Source organism: Dendrobates tinctorius, unplaced genomic scaffold, assembly GCF_039654945.1.
Source record: "Dendrobates tinctorius isolate UK_male_01 unplaced genomic scaffold, ASM3965494v1 ptg000114l, whole genome shotgun sequence".
NCBI lineage: Eukaryota > Metazoa > Chordata > Amphibia > Anura > Dendrobatidae > Dendrobates > Dendrobates tinctorius.
Window position 1 is genome coordinate 18,892,699 of NW_027361782.1, and position 13,116 is coordinate 18,905,814.

Here is a 13,116-nt window from a genome sequence, read left to right on the forward strand (position 1 = left end):
ATGCTGAAATACGGCTCCTATCTTGTCAGAGGTGCAAGCTGACGCTCGAGACCCCCACTATACACTGCAGTTCTGCTCCATTATGGCACAATTGTCATCTGTGACTCTAATCTTGCAGAATTTGTAATTAAAGTCTGGGGGACAAACCATGGTTACAAGCTTTGTAGCCACACATGGGCCAAAACAGTATGGGGGTCACTGCCATCTCAAAATCAGGCCAAATGAGGAACTAATGGAATGCAAAGGGTCCGTATATTGCTCTTGCACACGACCCTCTAATGTATGTGTCCGTTCCTGATTATCAGGTTATGGCAAATGTCTCATTAATTGAAAAACTGCCACTTTGTCCTTCCCCCATGCTTTACATTTCAGCGCTGCCTCTGCAAACTGACCTCTATATGTAAGCACAAGCTCAACATAATGCCACTATAGGAGATCATGATGATGAGCTACATGTTTTTTATTTTATTGTACAGTAAAAATAATATTTGGTGTCATCATAGTTGCACCTCAGATCAAAAAGCAGTAAAGGGGAATAAACCTGGCACATTAACTGACTATGGTGTAATTATTACCCTATCAAGACATGATGAGTCCCCAATCAAGAGTGATTTCACAATACTCTGTCACAAGATGCTTATGCTCTGTGTCGCCACCCTGTGGTTGTCATATGAGTTGCACTCTGTTGTAATTAGGATTTTTAATTTCTGCAGTCTATGACAAAATTAAGGAAATGGTAAGAGTTTCGCCCTCTGCTGGACAATTCCCACAGCAAAGGCTCCCAAAAATTAGTGTAGCCTCCAAGGCAAAATGGCTAACATATAAAAGATCAAACACCAGACCCCCTAAACACAGAGCCCAAACCAGATAACTTCAGTACGGAACCCATGTCAGACCCTCTAAAAAAAAATAGAGACTCAGATCAGACCCCTGAAATACAGACCACACTCCTGACCCCTTATAAATACATCACCAGATTGGACCCGCTTTTAAGATTTAAGATTTATATGATATGAAAATCCAAAGCTAGACCCCTAAATGAATACAGACACAGAGCAGATGACTAAAACACAGACCCCCCACTAGACTGAAATAAGCAAATGTAGACCTCAAACTTCCTGAAGAAGTGAAGACCTCAGACCAGTTGAGACCCTCTAAATAATTGTTTTATGTTCCCCAGAAGAGGGACGGTAAACTAAAACAGACCCAGGACAGACCTTTTAAATGTAAACCATAGAGCAGACCTCCAAAGTAAGCATAGACCGCAGATTAGACCCTAAAAATACAGATCCAGATAATTTCTAATGACAAACTAAGCTCTTAAAATAAAGAAACAAAATGAAGCCCCTGAAACAAATACATATCCAGGACTGAAACACAGACGTTCTAAAAAATCCTTACACAGCAAATAGAACCAGATGATACCCCCAATGTGGGAACATTGGAGTCTCCGGATCTGGAGGTCTGTATTTCCCGTTAGGGGTCAGAATATCTCTGGGGCGGTGCCACCTTCTCCTCATCCAGCACAATCACATCTGCTCCATTAATGAGCCACGTGTCGTGGAGGTCACAGTGACCCTGAGACTTTGGTGACACAAATTCTGTAAATACAGTAAGTCAAATGGAAAAAACTGACAGCTGTATCCAAAATACATACCCAAATTCTGTGGAAAATTGGCAGCAGAATCTGGAATATAAATATGGTCTCCATCTGCCTAATGCAAGTACTGATATGTAATTAATGATTTCATTAACAAGAACATTTCACAACCAAATATACAATGTCAGTGAGAAAATCATCAGAAGAAGGGAAAAATTAAATATATAAGAAATTAATTACTGTATACTGCATGTTGCATACTCCTGCTATAGTGGGGATCATCCAGTCTTCTGTAAAGAAAGCTTAAAAGTGACATCCATATCATAAATAATATCCTGTATTATACCCCAGGGCTGCACTCACTATTCTGCTGGTGCAGTCACTGTGTACATACATTACTGATCCTGAGTTACATCCTGTATTATACTCCAGAGCTGCACTCGCTATTCTGCTGGTGCAGTCACTGTGTACATACATTACATTACTGATCCTGAGTTACATCCTGTATTATACTCCAGAGGTGCACTCACTGTTCTGCTGGTGCAGTCACTGTGTACATACATTACATAAACTGATCCTGTACTGATTCTGAGTTACATCCTGTATTATACTCCAGAGCTGCACTCATATTCTGCTGGTGCAGTCACTGTGTACATACATTACATTACTGATCCTGAGTTACATCCTGTATTATACTCCAGAGGTGTACTCACTATTCTGCTGGTGCAGTCTCTGTGTACATACATTACTGATCCTGAGTTACATCCTCTATTATACCCCAGAGCTGCACTCACTATTCTGCTGGTGCAGTCACTGTGTACATACATTACATTACTGATCCTGAGTTACATCCTGCTTTATACTCCAGAGCTGCACTCGCTATTCTGCTGGTGCAGTCACTGTGTACATACATTACATTACTGATCCTGTGTTACATCCTGTATTATACTCCAGAGGTGCACTCACTATTCTGCTGGTGCAATCACTGTGTACATACATTACATAAACTGATCCTGAGTTACATCCTGTATTATACTCCAGAGCTGCACTCACTATTCTGCTGGTGCAGTCACTGTGTACATACATTACATTACTGATCCTGTACTGATTCTGAGTTACATCCTGTATTATACTCCAGAGCTGCACTCCTATTCTGCTGGTGCAGTCACTGTGTACATACATTACATTACTTATCCTGAGTTACATGCTGTATTATACTCCAGAGATGCACTCACTATTCTGCTGGTGCAGTCACTGTGTACATACATTACATTACTGATCCTGAGTTACATCCTGTATTATACTCCAGAGCTGCACTCACTATTCTGCTGGTGCAGTCACTATGTACATACATTACATTACTGATCCTGTGTTACATCCTGTATTATACTCCAGAGCTGCACTCACTATTCTGCTGGTGCAGTCACTGTGTACATACATTACATTACTGATCCTGAGTTACATCCTGTATTATACCCCAGAGGTGCACTCACTATTCTGCTAGTTCAGTCACTGTGTACATACATTACATTACTAATGCTGTACTGATACTGAATTACATCCTGTATTATGCTCCAGAGCGGCACTCACTATTCTGCTGGTGCAGTCACTGTGTACATACATTACATTACTGATCCTGAGTTACATCCAGTATTATACTCCAGAGCTGCACTCACTTTTCTGCTGTTGCAGTCACTGTGTACATACACATAGAAAAGATTGTCCTTATTCAGGTATCAAAGCAATGAGCAATTGTAACACAACAAAGTTTACTTTGACACACATCCCAACATCGGTCAATAGATTCTGCAAGATAAATTATCTTAATCCTCTGAAATTGAATCTTATAACAACTAACCATAAGTCAATATTACAGATGAAATGAGGAAAGTTTGCATTATATATTTTCTGAAGAAATCAACCTTCCTCCCCAAACATTAGACTTTTCTCCCTCTCCCTCTTCTTTATGAAACCATTTTACTCCATATAATATAAACCATTATAAACCATTATGTGAAGAGAAAGAGGGAGGAGGAGTGAGGAGCAAGCAGAAGAAACAGGCAAAGGAAGTGGTGAGCTTTCCTACCAGTCATTTACCTCACCACAATGCTGATTCACATGCAGACTGCTCAGCTCTGCTGTATAATAATCTCCATGTTGCTGTTGCTTGTCTTTTTATGCTCAACATTATATAAGAAGCCGGAGTGAGCGGCTTCTGCAATGTTCAGTTATTATAATCCTCTTCAAGGGAGTCTGTCAGCCCCTATAGCACTAACTAAGTCGTTTAAGCAGGTGTGTAGGGGACTTAACCCATAGAAAAATGATTTATTTTCTGTGCAGATTTCAGCCCGTGTTTGCTTGAGTGATACAAATCAAGATCTGACAGAGTTCAGTATGCAAATTGAGGTGCAATGATGCTCTGTGCTTTTGGCACGCATCAAACCCCCTTGTTAGGATACAAAATACATGATTTTTTAATGTAAAAAAAACCACAAAAACATGTACTACAGGTACCGACTCCCTTTATGGGGGACTTCCAGTCTAGCGGATCTGAAAAATAGTTTTTTTCTTTCATATTTTTCATACATTTAGAGTGGAAACTGCATCTGCCAAATGATTTAGCTCAACTTGCAATATTAAAACAGTTATTGCACCTTATAGGGAGCGATCTCCAAATCGAGCTTGATTCTCCGACAATACGGAGTAATCTCCGACGCGCGCTCGCTGCTCCGACAACATGACGTACAATAAAGCATTCCGTCAGTATTGTGGCATGTAAAAAAATCAATCCACAGTATAGTGATTCTTAGTAATTCCCGTACACTCATCAGAGATCTAATAGGATGGTGATTTGCTGGAACGTAGTATTAGAGCAAAAACTCAAACTAACACCTAATCCCTCAACTCACTCATTTGGACTTTTCTCTGAAACACCTTTCTTCGTGGGCAAAGATTGTGAACATAGGAACGTTTTTGGCAATAATTATCTACATTACCTTGATAGCAACAATCATAATAATTAAGAATCTCTGTTTTTTTAGTTTCAGACAACTACAACAGCCGGGATTGTGGCAACTGTTCACCATCGTTTTGTTTCCTTGCCCACTTCAATGCATTTTTACAGTACTTTTTTCATTGTATAAAAATTTGTAAGCATACTTCAAATGTGTAAATAATTTGTAAAAAACCTTATCCCAAAAATCCCTATACTTTTTTCCTCCAAAAAAAAAAGCATAAAAATTGGGCGTCTAGACTAGAAAACCCAATTAAGTGAGGTGACAAGTAATAAACATGGTGTTTTTTGAGTCTTGATAACCTTTTGCAAATTTCCCCTTCAGAGGCGTAGAGGCCTTGAACTCTATTGCCATCTATTGGATATAGCAATCCTAAAAGTCCCTATTGACCCTTTAATGAGCCTTGCCACATGACTTAAGGCCCCATCTCACATAGCGAGATTGCTAGCGAGATCGCTGATGCATCACCAATTTTGTGACGCAACAGCGATCTAGCCAGCGATCTTGCTACATATGACACACAGCGGCGACCGCCCCCCCCACTGTATATCGCTGATCGTGCTCGAATGTCCTGGGCCATTTTTTCATCAGTGGCGTCCTGCTGGCCAGCACGCATCGCTGTGTTTGACGCCGACAAGCGATCTCGTCTCGTTGTTGACGCAGAGCTCAGGACGCAGGCTGAAATCGTTCAGAATAGCTGATGTGTGACAACACAACAGCGATCCTTACCAGGTCGTATCATTGTCGGGATCGCTGGTGCGTCTTCCTCATACTAATCTTTACTTACAGTACATCATCTATTAAACACCAGAAAGGTCCGTTACTAAGACCTGCCTTTGACTAGTTCCATTCACACAGATGGCGACCTTGATATAATGTATCTGCCTCAACAATCCTCTTTGATCTATACTTAATCCCAAAACAAATCTCAAAACAAATCTTTTATTTTCAATTAGCAAATCTCCTAAAATTTGTTTCTGAAACATTAGGTCAAAATTAAATTGGTCCAAAACAGAAGTTTATTATTTTCTAGTGCCTCTCCAACACCAAGCTTAATAAACGGAGGCCTGGAATTTGTTAAAAATATTTTAAGATTATACTTACCTGTTCTAAACCAAGCTCCCCATCAGGATCTCTGCTTCATCTGGATAATTCTCCGGATCAGTCTTTGGCCAGATAAGACCCTCACAGAGTTACACGGGACATGATGCATTGATGTTAATGACATGAGTCACACCCTACTGGTACAATCCAGTCTTCATGGGACCACCCTGCCCCATCACTGCAGAGGACTCAGTAGCCTGGGTAGAATATTTTCATTATTCCCAATGTTCGAAGCTAAAGCCCCCATTACACATAGAGATATCGCTATCAATATCACTGTAACGTCACCGATTTTGTGACGTAGCAGCGATATTGCTAGCGACATCGCTATGTCTGATACTTACCTCTGACCGGCTCCCCCGCTGCTCATCGCTGATCGCGCGAGAACGTCCTGGACCATTTCTCGTTGGGCGCTTTCTGCTGGGCTTCCTGTGGCGCCGACGAGTGACGCGTGGACGTGGGCGGGAGGACGTCAGGATCGCCGCGTCAGACAGGTAAGTAGCGACCCCGACCGCTGCTATGTCGCTGGTGAGATCTGCCTGTGTGGCAGCTCACTAGCGACCACTTAGCGATGCACCAGTGATCCATGTCGGGATCGCTGGTACATCGCTAAGTGTAACGGTACCCTAACAGCAGTAGTCAGAGTGGTCAGATCTCCCATCTTATAACAGTAACCGTGTGAAATGATAATGTTTTGTTGTTTCTTCAAACACAATTTTGCTGGGTTCCTAAGGCTTTAATCTGCAGCGCAGCGTGTGTTAATATCTGGTCATGTAATGATCCGCAGCAATTAGAATGCAAAACACCGCTTTGTCTCTGCACAGCCGGGTAGATGGAGGCAATCTTTGGTTACAATTACAGGAGCTGTGTGTGCAGCGCCGTCCTCATTCTACATTTAAACTTTGCAAATCTGATGAATTCTTTCTCCAACTTCTGCTTTTATTTATCAGTAATAAATCAAGTTTATCCTTGAAATTAAGGATGTATGGGCAATAAGCTGCAGAGCTACTGCGCCAGAGCAACTACATCTACGTTCCCTACAAGCATTCAAATGCCCTTTATTGAGGCTAAAAGAGTGCAAATCACAGGCTAATAAGGCACCAGAGCCTTAGAGCGGCCTCTGCCTCTTTATTGTTTTCCCAAAAAGTAGCCTTGATTGCAGCATCGGAGAGCAGACAGTTCATGCCTACGGCACAGTAATACCGCTGGTGCAAGCTGTCAATCAAATAGGCGTGCACTGCTTCCACAGCAAGCAAGAGCACCTGCATCAGAAGATAAGTCAAACTCTGCATTTCCAGCAAAACGAATGGTCTTGGAAATGCGGAGCATCAAATAAAAAAGGAAAGTTTAGGGAAAATAAGTATCAAATTGGATGGAAGATCGGAAAGATGAGATAATGGGGGGCAGCAGCGTCGCTTTACACTCAGAATTGAGCCCTCGGTGCAGCAGACAGATGTAAGGCCTTACAAGGAGGTACATTTGATGAGGAATGTGGTCATCGCAGGTTATACAGGTATTTGATGAATTGCTGAAAATGAGCCCTAGTGGGCCGAGATCTCAGTGGTTTCATAAATGAGCGCAACATTCAGCTTATGTGCAGGCATGACGGCGCTCAGCATGGAGAGGGGATGCTGATCAAGGGAGCTGCGATTGGGCGACTGCCAAATACCCCTATCTAGTCTTATGCTTATATTGTGTTTTTAATATGTAATTGTTAGATATGTCATAGAATCATAGGTGTTCTTTATGATTGTTATTAATGGTCTGTTTCTATTTATTTATTTTGTGGACTTTTTATCTAATGTCATGCGATGTCTGCTCTGTATGTTGGAGGCCTGCATTATTCAGAACATCAATGGTTTTTCAAAGATAATTTTGTAAACATCCCCTTTTGAAGGCGTTTTGTACACAAAGATGATGATATGTGGTGGAATTGCCGGATATTTTCTTCCTTACCACCAAAAATATACAGTCCTATAGTATTGAGGTTGTTTAGCGCTGTAGAAAGTGCAATACACAGGAAATCTGCAGTACACTACAATTGTGTTCAGCAGATCTGAGGAAGAAACCTTAGGGCATGCTTATACCTTGCAAATGATTTCCTCTGCATAGTTTGGTCACAGATTTCGGTGTGGATTTGGCTGCTGATCTCGCTTTACTCCTTGACAAAGCAATAAATGAGGTGAAACCTGCACAATAATGACCATGCTGCAAATTTGAAATCCGCATGATGCTTTAATTTTGGAGTGGATTTTTTGCACAACGTGGGAATTGTATTTTCAAGCAAACATTTATTTTTATTCTACTGCAAATTGCACTTACCCTAATTTTTGAGGGGGGAAGTGACTGATCAATGTGTTACATTATTATAACTTGAATATATACAACAGGAACATTAGCGGGGTTCTCCAGTGAAGAGAAGGTTTCACCTATCTTCGGGATTGGTGATAACGTATAGATCGTGGAGGTCCAACCGCTGAGACCCTTAACAATCAGAAGAACAGGACTCATATCATTGGAGTAGAGAGCAGTGCAGATGATCAACAATCACTCCATACATACGGAAGCTGAAGTATCACAGAGCTCTGCCTTTATTCAGTGCAACTGTAAGGGAGGTCCAGGACAGTAGTTGTAGCTGAGGACACCAGGGCCCTGGTGTCCTGGCCTCTCCTCACACAAAAATCATGCTCGCTAGTCAGCATACCTGTGTCTCCGGATTCTGCACCTTCATGGTTCTCCCTATGCAGCGAGAGACCATTTCCAGGAAAATTCAAATCAACTGAGACACAGTTCATCATAACTTCTACAAAGACATCTTTACTTAATTCATTACACAGCATTTCCAAAGACTTCACAGCATTTAAAAGAGGTGTCACACTGCAAGACTCCACTTTCCCTGCGCTTCTTTCATGGTTCCACAGCATGGACCCTGGTCGGACCATCCTTGACGGTTTCTTAGTTTCCTCTCCATTTAGCTCTGCTACGGTTAAGCATGCCTCGGTCTGTTTCACCCCAGACTCAAGATAATTAGTATCCAAAGTCAGTAGCCTCTGTGAGAGTGACCTGCTCTGATGTTCTGTTCCCTGTGCTGGCCCCGCTTTGTCATTGTCTGTACTCACTGCTTCCTTTGGTTTCCTTGGCCGTTCCGCCCTGGTCCTAAGGGTTTGTGCTCAAATAATGAGTTGCCACATTCTGGAACCACTTCTGGCCCCTAGCTACACGAGTCCACTTCGTGCTGTGCTGTGATAAGCTGGGCTTCTCTCATAAATGTTTTGTGACTGCTGCAGCATCCTGGGCCTATAGCCCATGTGGACCCTTTGGGCGCCTCTGGCCCTGTACCCTATCCTATAACTATACACTACCTTACTATGCAGCAGCCCCTCCTACAATTAACCATGTGTGTAACTATGTATATTGTCTAGACCTATGGAAACAAAGATGCCCCCCACCTAGTTGTCAATCCTGCCATCTACACTTTCCCTGACCTAAAGCAATAGTGCAGCATTGGCAGAACAATAACATTATACATGACAGTATAATATGAGTCATAAGAAATATACAATTTACACTTGATGGTAATGCACTTAGACGTGTAGCAGTACCACAAGTGAACATTGGTAATACACCAAATGGTGTAGCAGTACCAGCATAAAGATATAACAGACATATTTTCCCATCCCTTTACACAACCATCATGGCTAGTGCTCCAGCTTGGGTCTATTTCACAAAACGAAGAATCCCTACTAAGGACTCATCTACGGTATCATAAAGCATCTCAGACTGCAGTGTATCAGAGTTCTGACTCTCCCAGCTATTATATATTTATATGTGCTGTATTTTCTCTGCTGGTATATAGTTGGTACAATATGTAGAAGTGGCCATTACCATTGTGCATTATGATGAAGTATTGGACTGCTAAGGGCCCACATATTGTGCCCCCTACTGTCTTTATCTGCTGGTGATTTATGCCTATGGATTATTCAATATATTTGTGCTTGCAGTTTATTCTTAGCTGATATATATATATATATATATAGATAGATAGATAGATAGATAGATAGATAGATATACACATATATATATATATAAAGAAATTATTTTTTTCCCATATATATATATATATATATATATATATAATATTTTATACGGCACATAACATAGCAATATTCAAATTAAGTTTAATAAATACGTGTCCTTTTGTTTATTAACAATGCTGAATTCATAAGGGTCATATAAATCTTTGATTTCTGTCCTGTCTTCGGTCACCTTGTTGGCTCATCATGCAATGACCACGTGACTACTTGCACTCGACCAGGACATTTTCCTATTAATGAAGTAGAAGCATACACTTGATAGTCCACATTTAACGTAGGGCCAATTAATGCAAACCTTCAGGGTTTGTATCCATTTCGGTTATTAAAGAAGTAGTGCCCATAAGCAGATGCTTGAATGAATAAATGATAGTATTGTTCAATGCTTCATGGCCAAAAAGAATAAAGAAAAGTAACATAAAAATAAAAGTAATTGAACAAATATTCCTAGCCACGATAGCGAGCTATCCAATAATTGACATCACAATGAGCCGGTAGCTCGTGAAGAATTTCAATGAGTTACCATAGCGATTGATATAAACAAATGAAGAATCGCCGTAGTTAAAAGCATTTCCAGATAAAAGCGCTGTCAAACTGTAAGAGCGTCTCATGAAAATAAAGTCAATAGAGCTCATTGTCCTGATAAAAGCCGCTCTTAGAAGAGTGAAACATGAAAACACAGGAGATACAATGTATAGAATGGAAGATGATGAGTTACAATGTATCCACCAGGGACAGAAGAAGGACCACACGCATCTACGAAGGGGGAGAATAAAGGAGCAAATGAATGTGGATGAAGAAACATGATACATGGATTGTTCATATTGATTGTCCCGGGGTGGAGCATGAACCAGGGATTTGCTCAGAAGTAATTGTTCAATCCCTGTGTCTTTCTCTGCTCCCTCTGCATCGATGTTACATACGGCCCACTAACAGAATCTTGACTAGAATGCTAGAAGCAGCCATGGGGTGAACATTCTGTTTAAGAGGTTTTTTGTACATTTTACAAGAACATCAAACTAGGAAAAGGATACAAGAGGATACAAATGTGCTTAATCTTACTGAGATACAACTGGAAGCAGAGCTAACAAGATCTAGGACATCAGCTATTCTATATGGACGTGGTAAAAGCAAGCACCGGCTGCCACCAGATTCCTGAGGATGCAACATGCAACAAGTGGCTGGAAAAGGCCTGCAGCATCATTTGGTGGTAGTGAGAGCTGAGGCTTTAGATTTTTTGCTGAATTTTTTTTCTGCAGCTAAAACCTGATCTCTTGGCAGTAAAAAAAAAAGCTTCAGACAAAAAAAAAACAGATTTTGTTGGCTCTTTTGCTGTTTTTGCTTCATTTTTTTGCTACGTTTTTAAGGTTCCACCGCACAAGCAGGCACAATGCAAGGTGTTAGGCCAATGCAAAACGTATGTGAAACCATAAAATATTTTTGGAAAAAGTGCAATTTGATCGAATTATTCAGTAGAAAAAAGATTTTTATGTCAGAAAAAAATAGTGACTATTCTGAAAAAAAAGGTTCATGAGTTCATGGAAAAAAACACAATTTCAAATGTAAAAACAAAAGGGGAGTTGAATTGGTTGGGAATAGTTTACCTAAGACATTAGCAGAGCATTTTGTAGGTTGGGTATTGTTTACTTTCACATGCTGCACATGCACATGTAACACAGTCCCACACTTGGAGTGTAGATATGCTGCTCACACATGTATCACAGTCACACACTTGCACTGGAGGTATACTGCACATGCACATGTATCATAGTCACACACCTGGACTGGAGATATGCTGCTCATGCACATGTATCACAGTCACACACATGGACTGGAGAGATGCTGCATACGCACATGTATCGCAGTCACACATCTGAACTGGAGAGATGCTGCACATGCACATGTAACACAGTCACACACCTGAACTGGAGGTATGCTGCACACGCACGTGTATCACAGTCATTCATCTCGAATGGAGAGATGCTGCACATGCACATGTGTCACCGTCACACACATTGACTGGAGAGATGCTGCACACACACACGTATCACAGTCACACACCTGAACTGGAGAGATGTGCACATGCACATTTATCAGGGTCACACACCTGTGCTGGAGGTATGCTGCACACGCGCATGTGTCGCAGTCACACACCTGGGCTGGAGGTTTTATGCACATGTGTCCCAGTCATACAACTAGACTGAAGATATGCTGCACATGCACATGTATCACAGTCACTCACCTGGGCTGGAGAGATGCTGCACTTGCATATGTATCCCAGTCACACACCTGGACTGGAGATAAGCTGCACATGCACATGAGTCACAGTCACACACCTGAACTGGAAAGATGCTGCACATGCATCACAGTCACACACCTGGACTGGAGATATGCTGCACACGCTCATGTGTCACAGTCTCACATCTGGGCTAGAGATATGCTGCACACACATGTATCACAGTCACACGCTTGCACTGGAGGTATACTGCACATGCACATGTATCACAATCACACACCTAGACTGGAGATATGCTGCTCATGCACATGTATCACAGTCACACACCTGGACTGAAGATATGCTGCTCACGCACATATATCACAGTCATAAACCTGGACTGGAGAGATGCTGCACATGCACATGTGTCACAGCTATATACCTGGAGTGGAGATATGCTGCAAACACACTTGTGTCACAGTTATACACCTGGACTGAAGAGATGCTGCACACGCACATGTATATCACAGTCACACATCTGAACTGGAGATATGCTGCACATGTATCACAGTCCCAAACCTGGACTGGAGAGATTCTGCACACGCACATGTGTCACAGTCACACACCTGGACTGGAGAGATGCTGCATACGCACATGTATCGCAGTCACACATCTGAACTGGAGAGATGCTGCACATGCACATGTAACACAGTCACACACCTGAACTGGAGGTATGCTGCACACGCACGTGTATCACAGTCATTCATCTCGAATGGAGAGATGCTGCACATGCACATGTGTCACCGTCACACACATTGACTGGAGAGATGCTGCACACACACACGTATCACAGTCACACACCTGAACTGGAGAGATGTGCACATGCACATTTATCAGGGTCACACACCTGTGCTGGAGGTATGCTGCACACGCGCATGTGTCGCAGTCACACACCTGGGCTGGAGGTTTTATGCACATGTGTCCCAGTCATACAACTAGACTGAAGATATGCTGCACATGCACATGTATCACAGTCACTCACCTGGGCTGGAGAGATGCTGCACTTGCATATGTATCCCAGTCACACACCTG